General features: G+C 41.6%; 1 long non-coding RNA gene across 1 annotated transcript; it reads left to right on the forward strand.

The window, feature by feature from the left end:
• Nucleotides 1-10248: 10248 nt before the first annotated feature.
• LOC132649297 (uncharacterized) lies at nucleotides 10249-12299 on the forward strand. Its single transcript, XR_009587731.1, has 2 exons — nucleotides 10249-10482; nucleotides 10615-12299. It is a non-coding gene; the product is annotated as an uncharacterized LOC132649297 (long non-coding RNA).
• The last annotated feature ends 3717 nt before the right edge of the window (nucleotides 12300-16016 follow it).

Consider the following 16016-nt stretch of genomic DNA (forward strand, 5'->3'; position numbering starts at 1 on the left):
TAGCATAGACTTTTAAAAAGAGTAAAGGTTGGAATTGGTTTCACATTCCAGGTTTGTCTGATTTGTCTTCCTGATCAGAGCCAGGCTTTTTTTCTGTTTCAAGCTTCCTATGAAGATTTTTATACTTTTTTTTTCCTTTGTGGTTGTGTAACATCATTTTTTTTTTTTAAGTAGGAAAGTGTAAGCCAAGTTGCACTTAGAGGTTTGAGTGGCTATAATCATGTTGTAAACTCTAACACTGAAAAAGAAACTGCCTCACTGCCCAAAAACATCTCTCTTCTGTGGTTCTCAGAGCAACTGCCGCATTATAAATACAGACCCTGGACTGGTGGGTAGTTTTGTTCTTAACAGAAGTCCTCTCCTCCTCTCTTCTCTCTCAGACTGGCCCAGAACCAGCTTAAGTAGACCAGGCTGGTCTCAAACTCAAAGAGATCCACCTGGCTCTGCTTCCTGAATGCTGAGATTAAAGACATGCACCACCTCTCTTAACTCTCTAGAAGCCATTTTTAAAAAATCTCCTAATCTACATTCTCCATGTTTTATGAGTTGATTCACACTGGAGAAGCTTAGACATGTGGTAAAAGCTCATTTGCCATGATGAGCATTAGGATGGGGTCAGTTTTTCAGGCTGTCCTTAGTGTCTTGGGCAGTTTCAGGTAGTGGTATTAAAGAGTTACTTGGAGGTACAAAGGGGACACAAAGAAGTGCTAAACCTGATGTCAGTTAGAATATCCCCAATGCCTTTGCCCAGTGCCCCTCATAGAAACTGATGTAGCATGCAGTTTCTGTAGGTTCTTCGGCAATCCTGTGGCTTTGTTTTGGTAGTTCTACTTCATGGATAAGGAAAGTGGAGGCACATAGAGGTCAAATGCCTTGCGCAACACACGGTAAGAGGCAGAGACAAGCTGTGTCCAGATTGCTGGATGCTTGCCAGTTCTTGCAGCCACAGTGTTGGACAGAGACTCGTAGACATGGAGGTGAGAATATAATAGAACTCTGTCTCTGCTGTGCCCAAATGGTGGGGGGACACATGCTGGTTTATAGCATGAAAACATCTGCCACCAGCACTGTGTGTGATGATTATTGGCCAAAGCCACTTTCACAGACCAAAACAGGCCTCAACCTGATCCGATGCACTTTCATATACTCTCAAAGTGGAAGAAACTCCAAGATATTACAGTCTTTGAGCTGAGAAATCTTTTTTGTCAGGTCCATCTTTTGAACCTATCATCAGATTTTTGTCTAGAAGTACAGCATTCTTCTGCTCTTTGAAAGGCAATTACTGTATCACCATCATCACCTAGACCAAAGTGCAGGTCTAAATGCTGAAGAAGGCAACACGGAATTTAAAATTGTAGTAATATACAATGGTGTAAAAAAATCAAAGTAAGTTATAGGTTTTAAATTAGTCCCAATAGCCATGTTGAAAAGTTAAAATGAAAACTAAAACATTGATTTCTGAGCTTTTCAACCAGTCATTTGAATCATATATTTTTATTTTATTTCTTCTTGTAACTCATATCATCCATAATTTGATACAGTTTGGAGTTGCTATCAATATCAGTATTTTGTATGATATATTTTAAAAGCTAGTTGTTATGGTTTGGGTAGGTGTCCTCAAAGGCCTATGTTCTAAAGTCTTGTTCTTCAGCCTATGGTGCTCCTGGGAAGCAGTGGAAAATCTGGAATGTGGAGTCTAATGGAACCAGCTTAGGTCACTGATGGTGTGAGCTTTTTTTGTTTCACACCACCAGGAATTAAGATGTCTCTTTGATCTTATATTTCCACCACAATATTCTGCCATAGGCCCAGAAGTAGTGGAGGTCTGACTGATCAAGGACTGAAACTTCTAAGACTGTGCGCCAAAATGAACCTTTCTGCTTTTTACGTTGATTTGTCTCAAGTATTTGTTACAGAAAGAGAGGGCATCAATGCAAGGATCTTATTGTAATGTAAATAGTTAAAGAGATTATAAAACCCTCTCAGAGACTATCTTGTGTGCTTAGTAAAGTCTTCTTACTCTTGCTATACTATGGACATTGTGGTATTGTGAGTGCTGTTACTTTGTACAAGCCAACCATGTTAACCGAAAGCCTTCTTTTTCTACAAAGGGAGGAAGGAAAAACTATTTCTATCCTTTATTAAAAAACAAAATTTACATTTTATTATAAATTGATTTGTCTTTTTTTTTAATAAAGGAGCAACTCAATTTTTTGTATTCTATTCTTCTTATTTCAAGACTTAATTCCTTGATTAATGTCTTTGAGGCTTGTTTAGAAGTTTTAGTTCTTTTTTTTTGTTTTTGTTCATTTGTTTGTTTGTTTGAGACAGGATTTCTCTGTGTAGCCCTAGTTGTCCTGGACTCACTTTGTAGACCAGGCTGGCCTCAAATTTGAAGACATCTGCCTGCCTCTGCCTCCCTGAGTGCTAGGATCACAAACGTGTGCCACCATCCCAGCAAATTTTAGTTCTTTTAGCGAGTTAGTACCATAATTTCAAATGAAGTACTCAAAGTGTCATTTGTTTGTGCATGTTAGGCAACCATCTATTGCCTCCTATTATTCCTATGTCCCTTCCTTTCTCTCTCCTCATCCTAACTCACCAGTTTCTTGGCTATTATTTGTAAACCTTGACTGGTATAACTCCCTCCCATCCATTAGTGCACTGACCCTTCCTCTTTTTCTGACTCTCTTTCCATACTCTGCAAGCTATACTTGAACACTTATTTATACATAAGAGATTGGATACTACAATTTCATAGTATAACAATGTCTTCATGCTTGCTCTATTACAGGTTCCCAGTCCTGACAATTCTGACAACTTGGGCTGGATCATTCTTTGCTCAGGGACTCTTCTTATATAGATCCCTTCTTTCTTGTTTTGGTGAGTCACTCACTTGAAGTCTCAGGGCTGGTCAAAAAGACTACAGGGAATTCTCCCTTTGTATGTGGGAAGCTGTTCATAGTTCTAAGAGTATACATAACTGAGTTCATAGCCACTGTGGGGAGGTTGCATTCTTCCATTTGTGCAGCACCTCTGGCTCAGTGACAGACTAGGTGTCATCCAAATGTCTCCAGATGTTACCAGATGTCCCTTGAGCAGAGGGACATCTCCAATTATAAACAACCAGCCTTAAATCTAAAGCAGATTTTTAAAATAGAAAGCCAGTTTAACTGAAGGATGTTTAACGTGACCCCAATATTTCTCACCCTGGTAGACACATAACCAACGTCTCAAGCATATTAAGCATAACCAAGGTAATGAAGGCATTTGCTGTAATAACGAAAGTCACAGATCAGCTGACCTTAAGATAGGGAGATTATCCAGTGAGGAATGACAAAATCACTAGAGACCTTTATAGGTCTTAAGGTCAGAGACAGAAGGTTTTCAGAGATCTTGTGTTCATCACCTTGCTTTTGAACTAGGTAAGACCAAATTCCTAGACAGCTTTGGGGACTCAGAATTCCTGGAGAGTTTGTGTCTAACACTTTGTAAAAACACACCCAGTAAAGATATAACTTTCTCCACCACCTGCCACTACCAGCCAGGCCATATGTCTGTGCTCCTGGTGTTCCAGGTAAAGATGACTGCAGTCTGATTCTGAATGTATAATGAGTGAGCAGTGTTGGTTGTGAGTAACCAGTCCATCCAGTGGAGCATACTGTTGAAAGAATCAGACTAACTTTGTAACCTATGTTTCTTTTAATTGCCTTATAACTTATATTTGCAAGTTTTAGGCCCATGTTAATTAAAGCCTCTTAGTGCTTCTCCAGAGAACCAAGGAATGTAAAAGTTCCTGACATTAGCTATCTGTGAGGGCAGAGATAAGGAAGAGAACAAGCAGAGATCTCTACTAAATGGAGAAAAAAATCACCGGCTGGCGCCGGTGAGATGGGCTTTGTTTGGAAACTGGGCCAAATGGCCCCAATCCTTCTCCTGACCTTTGATCCAAAGCCTGTAACCCCCACTCCTCAGAACAGACATGGGATGAGTTAATCACCCTCCCACATTTAAGTGTGGATGGCAGGAAATTCCAAACTGACTTGACCATTAGATATTTACGATAGGGCTGACTGGACCTAAGGGTGACCAGAACTGACCAATTATTTTAAGAGTTAAACACTTCCTCTAACCCTAAATCGCCAAGAAGTCAACCCCAGGAGATTCCCGCCTTGTGTCTTTTAAAAACCCAAGGTCTTTGTCTCTCAGGGCCACTCCTAGCTGACCAGCAGGGGTGACCCCATTGTACAATAGTCAAGAAGAGTCTCTTGCGTTTTTGCATCGATGGATGATTAGTTTCCTGAGTTCTCTTCATACCTTCTTATATTTAGGCTCTTGCTGGGCCTAACACTGTTGGTCTTGGTTGGAAGTCTCCTACATGGAAGCTACTGGTCAGGAGATGTCCCGGTGGGATATGTCTTCAGTCAAGTCACATTTGTTATAGCAGTTTGGATACTGCTGCCAAAAGGCCGAGAAACCTGCTCTGGGAACATCAGAGCACAGGGTGGCCCAGGAAGTGCTTTACCATGGTCTGGCCTTGGTACGTTATTTGTACTCCAAAGGGCTGGAGGGATGTGGCTCATGGAACTCACAGCTCACTCACCACTGTGCCTCCAAATCATCACTGCCACAAGGAAGCATACAGCCAGCCCAGCACATCTCTGTGTTGTCTGTTCTAAGAGTCAGCTTTTGTACCCCAACTTCCCCTTTTCTATAGGGACACCAGCCACCACCTGTTGTGGATTAGGACCCACTCCAACAATTTCATTTTACAATGACCCCATTTCCAAATAAAGTCAGACCTTGAGGAACTGGGAGTTAGAATTTCACCATGAGAATTTGGTTGAATACAGAGACAATGTAGCCCATCAAAGGGAGGTGGAGGGAAGTGAGAATCAGGAGGAATTTAACTTCCAAGTTCCTGATCAGGTAGTTGGACATAGCACTACCTCTCACATGCCACCAGTAACAAAGTGCATCGTTCCAGTTGGGAGACAAAGGTAGTACACATCTTAGCTTGTACCACTGCTCTTCATTGTTGGAAGAGCAGATGGACGCTCAGGAAACTTAGTTTAGACACAGTACAGGTTTGTTTGTTTGTTTAAGTACCATGAAACAGAAAATGAACTCCTTCTAAATAGCAGTAATTACTCCTTTGTTTTGAATATCATAGATCATAGAACAAACTAGAAATGTTAGAAATATTTATACTTGTCCTCAAAATAATAACCACAAAAGTAATTTTCCCCTAGATGTTATAAAGGGAGAAAACAAAGGATAGAGAGATTAAACAATTTATTCAGAGGCAAACCTATTAAGTGGTAGAGCCTGGGATCCTATTAAGTGGTAGAGTCTGGGTAAACTTTGTTAGCACTAAACCCTGACCCATTTCTCTGTATATTTCCTAAACTGTCAAGTGGTTTCCAGCAGATTTACAGTCATTCTGGTTGGAGACTTGAGAAAGTATCTCTTTAGAATATCTTCATTCCTGCCAGGGTGGTTACAATATTTTAAAAGTGGGACCTTTAAGACAAGACTAGATTAATAAGACTGCAGAGATGACTCAGGATTTAAGAGCACTGGTTCCTCTTCCAGGGAACTCAAATTTGATTTCCAGTGCCTACACAGTGGCTCACAGCCATCTGCAGCTCCAGCACCAGGGGAGCTAACACCTCTTCTGTCCTCTGTGGCCAGCAGCCATACATGGGTGCACAGACATACGTGCAGGCAGAATAACCATACATATAAAAATAAGAATAATAAAAAGTGACTAGATTAAAGCTCTTACAGAGGGAGTAGGTCAGTTATCACAGGAATAGTCACCTAGTAACAGTGATTCTGACCTGATTTTGCTGTCTTGTGTACTTCCTTTGCTTCGTGATACCCTCTGCCACATTCAAACAGGTTCTGACCGCATGTCAGAATTATGGTTGAACTTTTAAGCCTCTAAAACAATAATAAGTAAATCACTCTTCCTCATAAATTACCCAGTAAATGGTTAGTGCTGGTATAATGTTCTTGTGGAATGTATACAATTTACCCTTGTTCATTCAAGTGCTGATTTCTCTACCCCACTATCTGGTTTCAATCTGGACATTGCATTGTGATGCTTATTCTAAGCATCACCTGTCTCAAGTTTGTGTAAACATGCCACCATTTGTTCTCTGTTTTGCCAATGAAACAACCAGCCAGTGCTGAACAATGGTAAGAATAGGGTGGGACATCCTAGTTTGGAGGGGAGGAGAAGGAAGCGAGTGGGAGGTTGGAGAGCAGAGATGGGCAGGAGAAGACTTGGAACCATGAGGAGGGATGAACCAGACTAAAAGCAAGTATAATGGGTGAAATCTGAATTGTAGGAAACTATGTGGGCTTGGAGGCTTAGGATGGAGTAACTACTGACCAGCAATTGTGCTCTAGGTTAATTAAATAAATCCTAGTCTCTGTGTGGTGATTTGGGTATACAGCTATAACCACTGATTAACTAAAAGATAAACCAACATTAAATATTAATAAACAACAAGTTAGTTTTGTCAACTTGACACTATCTAACTTTAAACTTGGTGTGTGTGTATGCTTATGCTTGCTCCAGCTCACTTTTTACTTGTGCCACAGCATGTGGAGGGCAGAGGACAATTCTGAAGACCCAGTTATCTCCTGCCACCTTGTGGGATCCAGTGACTGAGCTCAGGTTGCTAGGCTACATATAAGCACCTCTACCTCAGAGCAGTCCCCCTGGTGCAACTTTGACACCATCTAAAATTGCCTGGGAAAAGAGTCTCAGTATGGGATTGTTTACATTGCATTATCCTCTGGGCATCCATATTGGGGATTTTTTCCTCATTAGGGTCGTACTCTGTTGTCTTGGCTGATGTGACAGTCTCTATGTAGCTCCCCCTGCCCTGCTTTCCAAGGCCTGTGCACCATTACACCAGGCTAAGGGGGTTGTCTTGATTAAGCTAACTGAGGTGGTAAGACATGCCAACTGTGGGTGGTACCATTCCCTCGGCAGGGGATCCCGAACAAAGTCAGAGTAGAGAAAGTAAGCTGAGTACAAACATGACTGCATTCACTATGTCTCTGCTCTTAACTGTGGACAAGACTAGTTGCTTCAAGTCCTGCTGCCTTTACTGTTTATTACTGTCCCACAGTAATAAACTACAATCTGCAGTTGTGAACCAAATAAAACCTTTCTTCTTTAAGTTGCTTTTGTCAGGGTATTTTATCACAGCAAGAGGAAATAAAACTAAAACTGTTAACATATAGGTAGTCTGCTTTTGGGTTGCCTAGTAACCTATGATGTCATCATGTGTAGCCCACCAGGTGTGTGGCAGGTGCTGTTCAGTTGAGCAAGCACAAGCTATAAAAGGACCAACCTGCCACCCTGTCTGTCTCTTACTCTCCTCTCTTGCTGTTTTCACCTTTCTTTCGGGGAGGGGGGGGAGTGGGAGGGGCACGGCCCACCATGTCTCTCTCTCTCTCCTTTTCCTCTCTATCTCTCCACCTCCATCCAATAAATCTCTTTCGTATAATATCTGTGTGTGGCATCATTTTTAAATAAATATTAACGAAAGCACCCAGTCACCCAGTCTCAGATATTATGCTTGGGCAACAGAAGAAAGACTAAAACAATAACCTACACAATACACATTCCCTCCCATTTTTGCTTTTATAGAAAATTGTTATTCATTTCCCACATCCAGGAATACTACTTTACTGTTATTCTAAGTTACAAAATATTGGAATGTTTAGGAAAGTCTATAAGATTTTTATGAAATTATTTTTTTCTTACTTTTTATTCTTTGGCTGTGACAACAAAAGGATTATTTATTGTATACAAGTTACACTTGTAGAGAACCTGTGAGAATAAACAAGTGAGAACTAGTCCAGAATGGCACAGGTCCAGGGCAGAGGGCCAGTGGGGACTGTCTGGGTTGTAAGCAAGGCAGTCTCATAGAGGAGGTCTTAGCAGTCTGGTGGTGAAGGTGTATCATGGAGACATATTAACAGCAGAAACACAGTCCAACAGATTATAACAGCATCCTGGCCTCCAGTGTACTGGCCTCCAGGGTCCCATATTTCCACTTCTTTGCCTCAATAGCTGCATAAGCCAGTTGATATGGCCTCTGACTCATCTGTCTTCTCAGGCACTTTTGGCTGTGCATGTGCTTCCTCTTCTTCACTTTTGTGGTACAGGAGTTTCAAGGCCAAGAACTAAATTATTATTACTTGTTTTTTGAGACAGGGTTTCTCTGTGTAGCCCTGGCCATCCTGGAACTTGCTCTGTAGACCAGGCTGGTATTGAACTCAGAGAGATTTGCCTGCCCCTGCCTCCAGTGTGCTGGGATTAAAGCTGCGCACCACCACCACAGAGCCTTGAAATTATTTTTTTAATCTCTTTTCTTCCCAGAGATAGAAAGTTATTCTCTCCCTGACCTGTCTCCCTCCTTTCTTCTCTCCCTCCCTGTTTCCTTCTTTCCCTCTTATTTGGAAAACAGAATGCCTTGCCTTGGACTGAATTCTTAAACTATTCATATAGGAAACACAGACTTGTATTCTGCTTCTTTTGAATAAAGGAAAATTTATTTACAAAGTAGACTGGAATTTTTTTTTTTAATGATTGTATTCATACCCTGCACAGTTAGAGCAAGTCTTACTGGCTGCATAGATTTTTTTTTTTTCGGTATCCAAACAACATGGGTCACAGATAATGGTTTCCAGGTTCTTGTTTTTTGTAAGGACATGCTAGAGCAAGTCTTACGTTAATTAAGTGAACCACTTCATACTTACATAACAATCTTTAATGTTAGAAATAGCTTCTCATTCCAAAAATGGGCTCAACTTAGTTTTCAGATATAAAAGGAGAAGCAGCATTTACCTTAATCAAGTCTCAAAATGAGGAAAATTCTTTCATATTTCTATCTGAGAAATCAGAGCTAATAAAGACATAGTAAATGGCATATATTAACTATATTAATGACGTCTGTAGAACTACTATAAACTATGGGTGTGCTTGAGTGTAGTTGCATTGGCAGCTACTATTTAAAACACACACACACACAACCTACAACATGTGGATTTTTTTAATTTTTTATTTATTTATTTTTTTGTGGATTTGTTTTATATGTTAAAAAATGTGAACTATGGGGTCTATATTTTCCAAAATGTACTCAAACTACAAGTAACATAAGAAATGTAATTAAATAAAGTGTGGGGGGATGTCAAAGGGTGACATCAGGTGTCTTTATCAGTCACTCTCCATTTTGTTTACTGGGGCAGGCTCTCTTGCAGAACCCAGAGCTCACTGATTTGGCTAGTCCAGCTAGCTTGGGCCAGGAATCCCCCCCCTCCACCTTCCAAGAACTGGAATTACACTTGCCTGGCTTTTACATGGGTACTGAGAATCTGAATTCTGGCCCTCATGCTTGTACAAGTACTTTATCTACTGGGCCCTTTCCCCAGCACCACACAATACATTTAAAGCTAATGTTGATATTTGAATTTTTATTTGTGCAGCACGGTCAGACAGAAAAATTACTAGGTTGTTGTGGCCAAACAGACCTTGATTACGATCTCTGCAGTGACCTTTGACTTGTTTATCCAAAAATAGAGATGGGGAAAAAAAAAACTGAAGTAAAGAGTTGTGGTGTGAATTTAATATACACTAAAAACAACAACCACCAGTGTTCTATACAAGATGTGACAAGAGACTTAGATTCCCTGCACTTGAGTACCTGTTAACTATTGCAGTGTGGCCTCAGAGTCATTTTGGGAAAATTGAAGACTTCATGCTTTGTACTTGTGAGAGGATCAGGCCTGATACCAACCCCCACCCACCCCACCCACCCTCCACCCCTGCCAAAGTCATCAGTCCAGGAATTAGGACATAGGTCACCAATTCTAGGAACAAGACCGTAAAATTCCCTACCCTAGGAATAGCTTGGAGGTAACCACAAATGGGAAGGTGTCTAATCTCAGGGTGGGCATCTGTGCTGGGCAGCCATATCTTCAGGAATTCATACTGACCACCTAGTTGCAAGCTAGTCAGGAGTTGACCCCTGTAACTTCCCTGGCACCCACCAGTTTGGGCTGGTTTGAACCAGTTTAGAGAACCCTCCACCCCGCCCCTAATCAAGCCCTAACTAGCCCTAGCCAATGATCAAAGCACTCATACCCTTGCTTTTGACCTGTGCCAATCACAGTAAAGATGACCTAACTGTCCCTGAAATTCCCCTAGCTTCCCATAAAAAGGCCTGTTATACCTTTGTCTAGGGTTGCCATTCTGTCTGGGTGGCCGCAGCATGCTGGTCTTCTGCAGAATTAACACCTTTTATTGTTTTTTTGTTGTTTCTGTTTGCTAGCTGAGCCCTGAACTACTTGAAAGAGAAGTGCTTCAGAGATGAGTGGGTGAGGAGGATTTCTTCCTGCTCAGCGATGATTGACATGTATTCCATGAAGACAAAGGTGTCAAGTCAAAGCTGACCAGTGAGCTGCCTACCACTGATTACAGAGGCTGACAACCCTTTGTGTCTAGACCCTTTGTCTTAATGAAGGTTCTAGATGGGAACTTTGGGCAGCAACTTCTCTTATATCTATTTCCCTGTTCCTCTTTTCCAGGGAACCACCACCTGATTCAAGCTGTATCTCCATTGGATTGAGTCCTGGTAAAAGCTTCACCTGGCCAGTCTCATTTCTACTCTCTTTGGACCCGGGGACTTGGCCCCAGTAAAATAACGACACGTGTTCCCTTGTAAAAATCAACTGTAATGCTGCTACCTGTACTTTCTAAAAATGCAGAAGTCTATAAGGATAGAAAGCCTAAAACAGTGGAAGAATGACAAATTTTAAAGTGGTAAAAACCTAACAGATCATACCAGCATCATTGGATACATGACAAGTTATCTAAAAAGAGTTTCTCAGTGTTCCTATGAGCACAACAGAGAATGTAAAAATTTGCCTCCCGGTTTTCAGGAACCTTTGGGTGAAAACAAAAATCCACTACTATATTATTTAGGAGTTTCAAAGCAGTTGGTAGTGCCAGAAAAAACATTAAGTTGATATCCCATCTAATATATTCAAAGCAACATCTAGGTATGTTGGTTATGGATTTGTTGCCTTATAATTTGGGAATCTTTTAAAGGTCCCCATGTAACAGTATCTTTTATTCACTTGTATCTTTTATTGTTGTCTTAGAGTCTTACTGCCTTTCTCTGCTAACCTAGGCCTAATCCTGGAAGCTTCTAGTCTTCCTACAATTTAATCTAGGCCTAGAATGTTTTCAGCCTCTGAGACTTAAAAATGAATAAGCTCACCTTTTCTAGCTCTTTCTGAACTCTGGCTTGCTGGTTCAACTCAGTTGTTCTGGCTCAAACTCCTCTCCCAGCTGACTGATTCAATCTGGCTTTTCTCTGGGCCTCTGAATTGCTCTGCTTGGCCTCATACTAACTTTGGCAATATGCTCTATTTTTCTGGCTCCTTCTGTCTTTATCTGTGTCTAGTTTGTTCTCTCTTCGACATGTCTCTATAAAACTCTCCCAGTGTAACTGCCTCTGAATTCCACAAACTGAATGGCCATGAACTCATACCACAGCAATGCCTCTCAACTCACTCTCAGCAGAACTGCCTGAACAACATTGAATAGAACTAAAGAGATCTGCATGCCTCTGTCTCCTGAGTGCTGGGATTAAAAGCATGTACCACTGTGCCTGGACCTAAGCTTTTCTCTACTTTGAATTTGTTCTGTACCAGGCTAGCCTTGAACTCAGAGATCTGTTCGCCTGTCTCCAGGTATTAAAGGTGTGTCTGTATTGCAGCCAGATCACAAAGACTAGAAGGTCTTTGAAAGTGATCTCTTGCCAGAGCAGCCATATTCTAAATTAAATTTCCTCTACACTCCTGCCTGCCCTGCCTTTGTGAGTGAGCTGATCTTGAAAAACATACAGAAAACTCAGGGCAATTATAATAGTTACGTTAAGGAAGCAGATAGAGTTACATAGAGATGACTGTGTGGTTTTAATGCAACATATCCGCCATAGGCTCAGATGTTTAAACAGTTGGTCCCTAACTGGGCAGGGGGGTGGGGTGGGGTGATGTTTTAGAAGACTGAGGAACTGTTAGGATGTGGAACCTTGTGGGAAGAATTAGCTCACGAAGGGAGATCTGAGAGCTCAGAGCTTGACCTCACTTCCCAAGAACTCTCTGCTTCCAGGCTGCAGCTGCAATGTGAGGAGCCACCTGATGCGTCCCTGATGAGGGTGGGATGTAGCCTCTTGAACTGAAGCTGAATAAACTCTGCAAAATGATTCTTGTTAGCTATTTTGATCATGGCAACCAGAAAAGTGATCTGATGCTTCAGAGAACATCTGTTTCTTGTGGCAGTAGAACTGAGTTATGAACGTATCAGTCATCTGAGCTTTGAGAGTTGAAGGAAGAACAGCAAGTGGAGAACCCTGAGACAGACTGAACTAGAGCAAACACGAGGGAAAATGACCAAGCCTGGTTAAAGTACTAGAGTTAGCTGGACTTTGGATTTAGTTAAACTCTGGAGTTAACCAGACTGCAAGAAGGCTGAGATGAATGTAAAATAACAGGCTGTAAATTCAATCGCCAATACCAAAAAGCAAGAGTAAATATCGAGAATAGGGAAATGAGAAGCTGATACATAAAAATTAAGTCATATGCCATATTCTTCCTCCTTTCCAGTCTGGGCAATAGAAGTAAATTCAATGGAATGCCTGTCCTTCAAAAGGACTCTAACTCAGCTAATCATTTGTCAACATTTCAGTAACAGCTACCCTATCATCTATTGAATACCTAGTAATTTCTAGGTATTATAATAGGTAGGTTATAATATTTGCTAACTTCCAAATAGATACCATTCTCAATTTTCCACTGAAGAACTGGACCTCAAAAAATTCAAGTTACTTGCCCACATAAGTGACAGAGCTGAGATTTAAGCACAGTTCTTCTGTGCTCTTACCACTATTCTGTTACAACCTATAAAGAACATAGTTGGTCCCTGGGAAAAGGTGTGGTGGAAGAGACAGATGAGTATCTTGCCCTGTGAAGCCTTGCTGAGCAGACTTCACTTTCTGAGAAAGTGATCACAGGTGAAGATTCACCTGTGTGCTGAGTAGCCAACTTTTACTAAGCAGGCTCAGAAGTAAATGCTCATCAGTCAAGTTTATGATCCTCATTATGATGCAATCAGAATGTTGGTTTCATATGTGCTTGCCTGAGAGAGTATAAACTAACAGCACACAAAACTGCTGTGTACTGTCACAGCTTTCAAACTTTCCTTTTTTTGTATTTTAATTTTATACATGAAGATGAAATAGTGGTTATCATGCAGAGTGTTAATAAACAAAAGAAACACCAATAAGTGCTTATTGAAGATGTCTTTGATATAAGCAAGTATGTTTTGTCAGGATTTAGAATGTGCTGCCCTTATTGAGGACAAAAAAGGTGGACATCATGTTTCCATGGCTCTAGCACAACACACTTTAACACTTTAAAATAGTAATTATTTTCATATTCCAGTGGAACCTCAGTCTCACAATGACTACCAAATCTAGCACAAGTTAAGACTAAGAACAGTCACGGCCTAATATGCTCAACTAGTTATCAATATATAGTTCATACAATTGGACACATAATAGGAAAAGAAGGGGAAAATGAAAGTTTGGTTGCCATCTTTTAATACTGGCTTGAAATTCATTGTCAGCTGAGAAAAATATTCCAAATCATACATTTTCACTTCTTTTTAAAGTATATAGTAAGTGTGAGGACTTAAAAAAAATTTTTTTTGGTTTAAGTTTTTTTTTTTTGTACTTGATTCATAAATTTAGAATGAAACAAAAATTGCTGTATTAACTTCCTGATTATTTAAAAAGAGAAGCTGTGCCATCTTTCTGGTGATCATGAATGTCTTACAGAAGGAAGTTTCGTGTGCTTAGGCATGACCTATTTTATTCATAAAACACTGGGCTATTTGCAGGAAAGCCAGACATACATAGTTTGTGATTATCTCTATTCCTTACATTTAGAGAATTTCCCAGGAATGTTTTTTCAATCTGTTATGTCTGTCTGTCTGTCTGTCTCTCTCTCTCTTGTGTGAATTCAGGCACACTGCATGCATACACCTAGAGGTCACAGGACAGCTGCATGTCCTTGTCTACCTCCTTGTTTGAGGCAGGGTCTCTTGTTATTCACCACTTCTTGTGCCAGGATATCTGGGATCCTCCTGCCTCTGCCTCCCATCTCAGTGTGGAAGTGCTGAGCTTACAGACCTGGCTCCTGCTTAGGGCTTTTGTGAAATCTGGGGATCTCCACTCGGGTCCTCACACTTGTTTTTACCTGCTGAGCTTTCCCCCTAGTCCAGAATGGTTTTGGGTCTCTTCTTCCTACAAGCAGCAGATGAGAACAACAAACAATCTCTCTCTCATATCATTCCACAGGCTGAGCGAAATCCAGGGATGCAGAGGGTCAGACACTCCCAGGCCAGCCTCTGCTGCTGAGAAGCAAGGCAGGCTAGGAATGTTTTCTCGTAGCTGAACGATCTCGGTTGTGTCCAGAACTGGTGATGCAAACTGCTGCCCCAGTGTCCTGGAGAGGTTTCTGGAGGGGCCGTAATAAAACCCCATTCCTTTCAGAGACTCCTTTGATTGTTCAACCTCCAGGGAGCCTCCAGGCATAGACAGACTTCCACACACAGGAAGCAGGCTGCTAGTGTGAACTGGCAGGAGGAACTCCCTTGCTGGGAATCCTCCACATTACACAGTGTTGGTTGCCCCTCGGCCACTTACGCCTTTTTCTTTGTAAGCAAAATCATGAGCATTTTAAGGAAAAGCTGAGGCTAATCACACCCCTTGTGGTGTATTCAGGAAGGGACACATGATGCACTTTTGCCCAATGTGACGTCTGCAAAAGTCAACGAGGAGTTTCCTTGTTCTGCCAAAGGGAGTTAGAGAAGGATGTTTGACCCTTGTTCTTCTAGTCTTTTGGTACAATTGTTGAGGAGATGGTGTCTTAGTTAGGGTTTCTATTGCTGTGATGAAACACCATAACAAAAAACAAGTTTTTGGGGGTGGGGGTCATTTCTTCCTCTTACACTTCCACCGCACAGGAACACAAACAGAGCAGGATCCTGGAGGCAGTAGCTGATGCAGAGGTCATGGAGGGGGGCTGCTTACTGGCTTGTTTCATATGGCTTGTTCAGCCTGCTTTCTTATAGAACCCAGGACTACCAGGGCTGACTGGACCTAAGGGTGACCAGAACTAACCAATTATTTTAAAAGTTAGACACTTCATCCAATCCTAACTTGCCAAGAAGTCAACCCCAGGAGATTCCCGCCTTGTGTCTTTTAAAAACCTAAGCTCTTTGTCTCCCGGTGCCACTCCTAGCTGACCAGCAGGGGTGACCCCATTGTACAATGGTTAAGAAGAGTCTCTTGTGTTTTTCCATCGATGGATGATTAGTTTCCTGAGTTCTCTTCATACCTTCTTATATTTAGGCTCTTGCTGGGCCTAACAATACCCATCTTTGTGTCCTTTCGCTGCTTCTATGCAGGCCAGTTTGTAGCGTACAAACAGCAATGTGTGGCCAATTTATCAGGGGCTACACTCTTAGAGAAAACTCTTCCTTCTTAGTAGCTAACAATTGCGAATAGCTCCTGAGCTGGGTGTGAGATTGTCGGCCCAACTTCTGTCTCCATGCTGGCATCCGGCCTGGCTTGGGCTTGTTCATGCTGTTACAGAAGCTGTGAGTTTATATGTGCAAAGATTTGGCTTTTAGTGCCATGGTACTCCAGAGGAAGTAGTGGGACTGTCCTATAGACCCTGCAGCTCAGTAGGTAGTCAATTGGGGAGAAAAATGTCAACTTCCCCTTTTGTTAACACCCCACACCTTGATTTGACCTGGTGAATATACAGGGAAATATCACCACCTTCTCCTATAGAGTGGGAGGAAGTACCCTGTCCTGGGAGTACAGTACCCCTCCCAGAGGGAGTGACACTTGCAC

The sequence above is a fragment of the Meriones unguiculatus genome, chromosome 19, assembly GCF_030254825.1.
Source record: "Meriones unguiculatus strain TT.TT164.6M chromosome 19, Bangor_MerUng_6.1, whole genome shotgun sequence".
In the NCBI taxonomy this organism is placed as follows: domain Eukaryota; kingdom Metazoa; phylum Chordata; class Mammalia; order Rodentia; family Muridae; genus Meriones; species Meriones unguiculatus.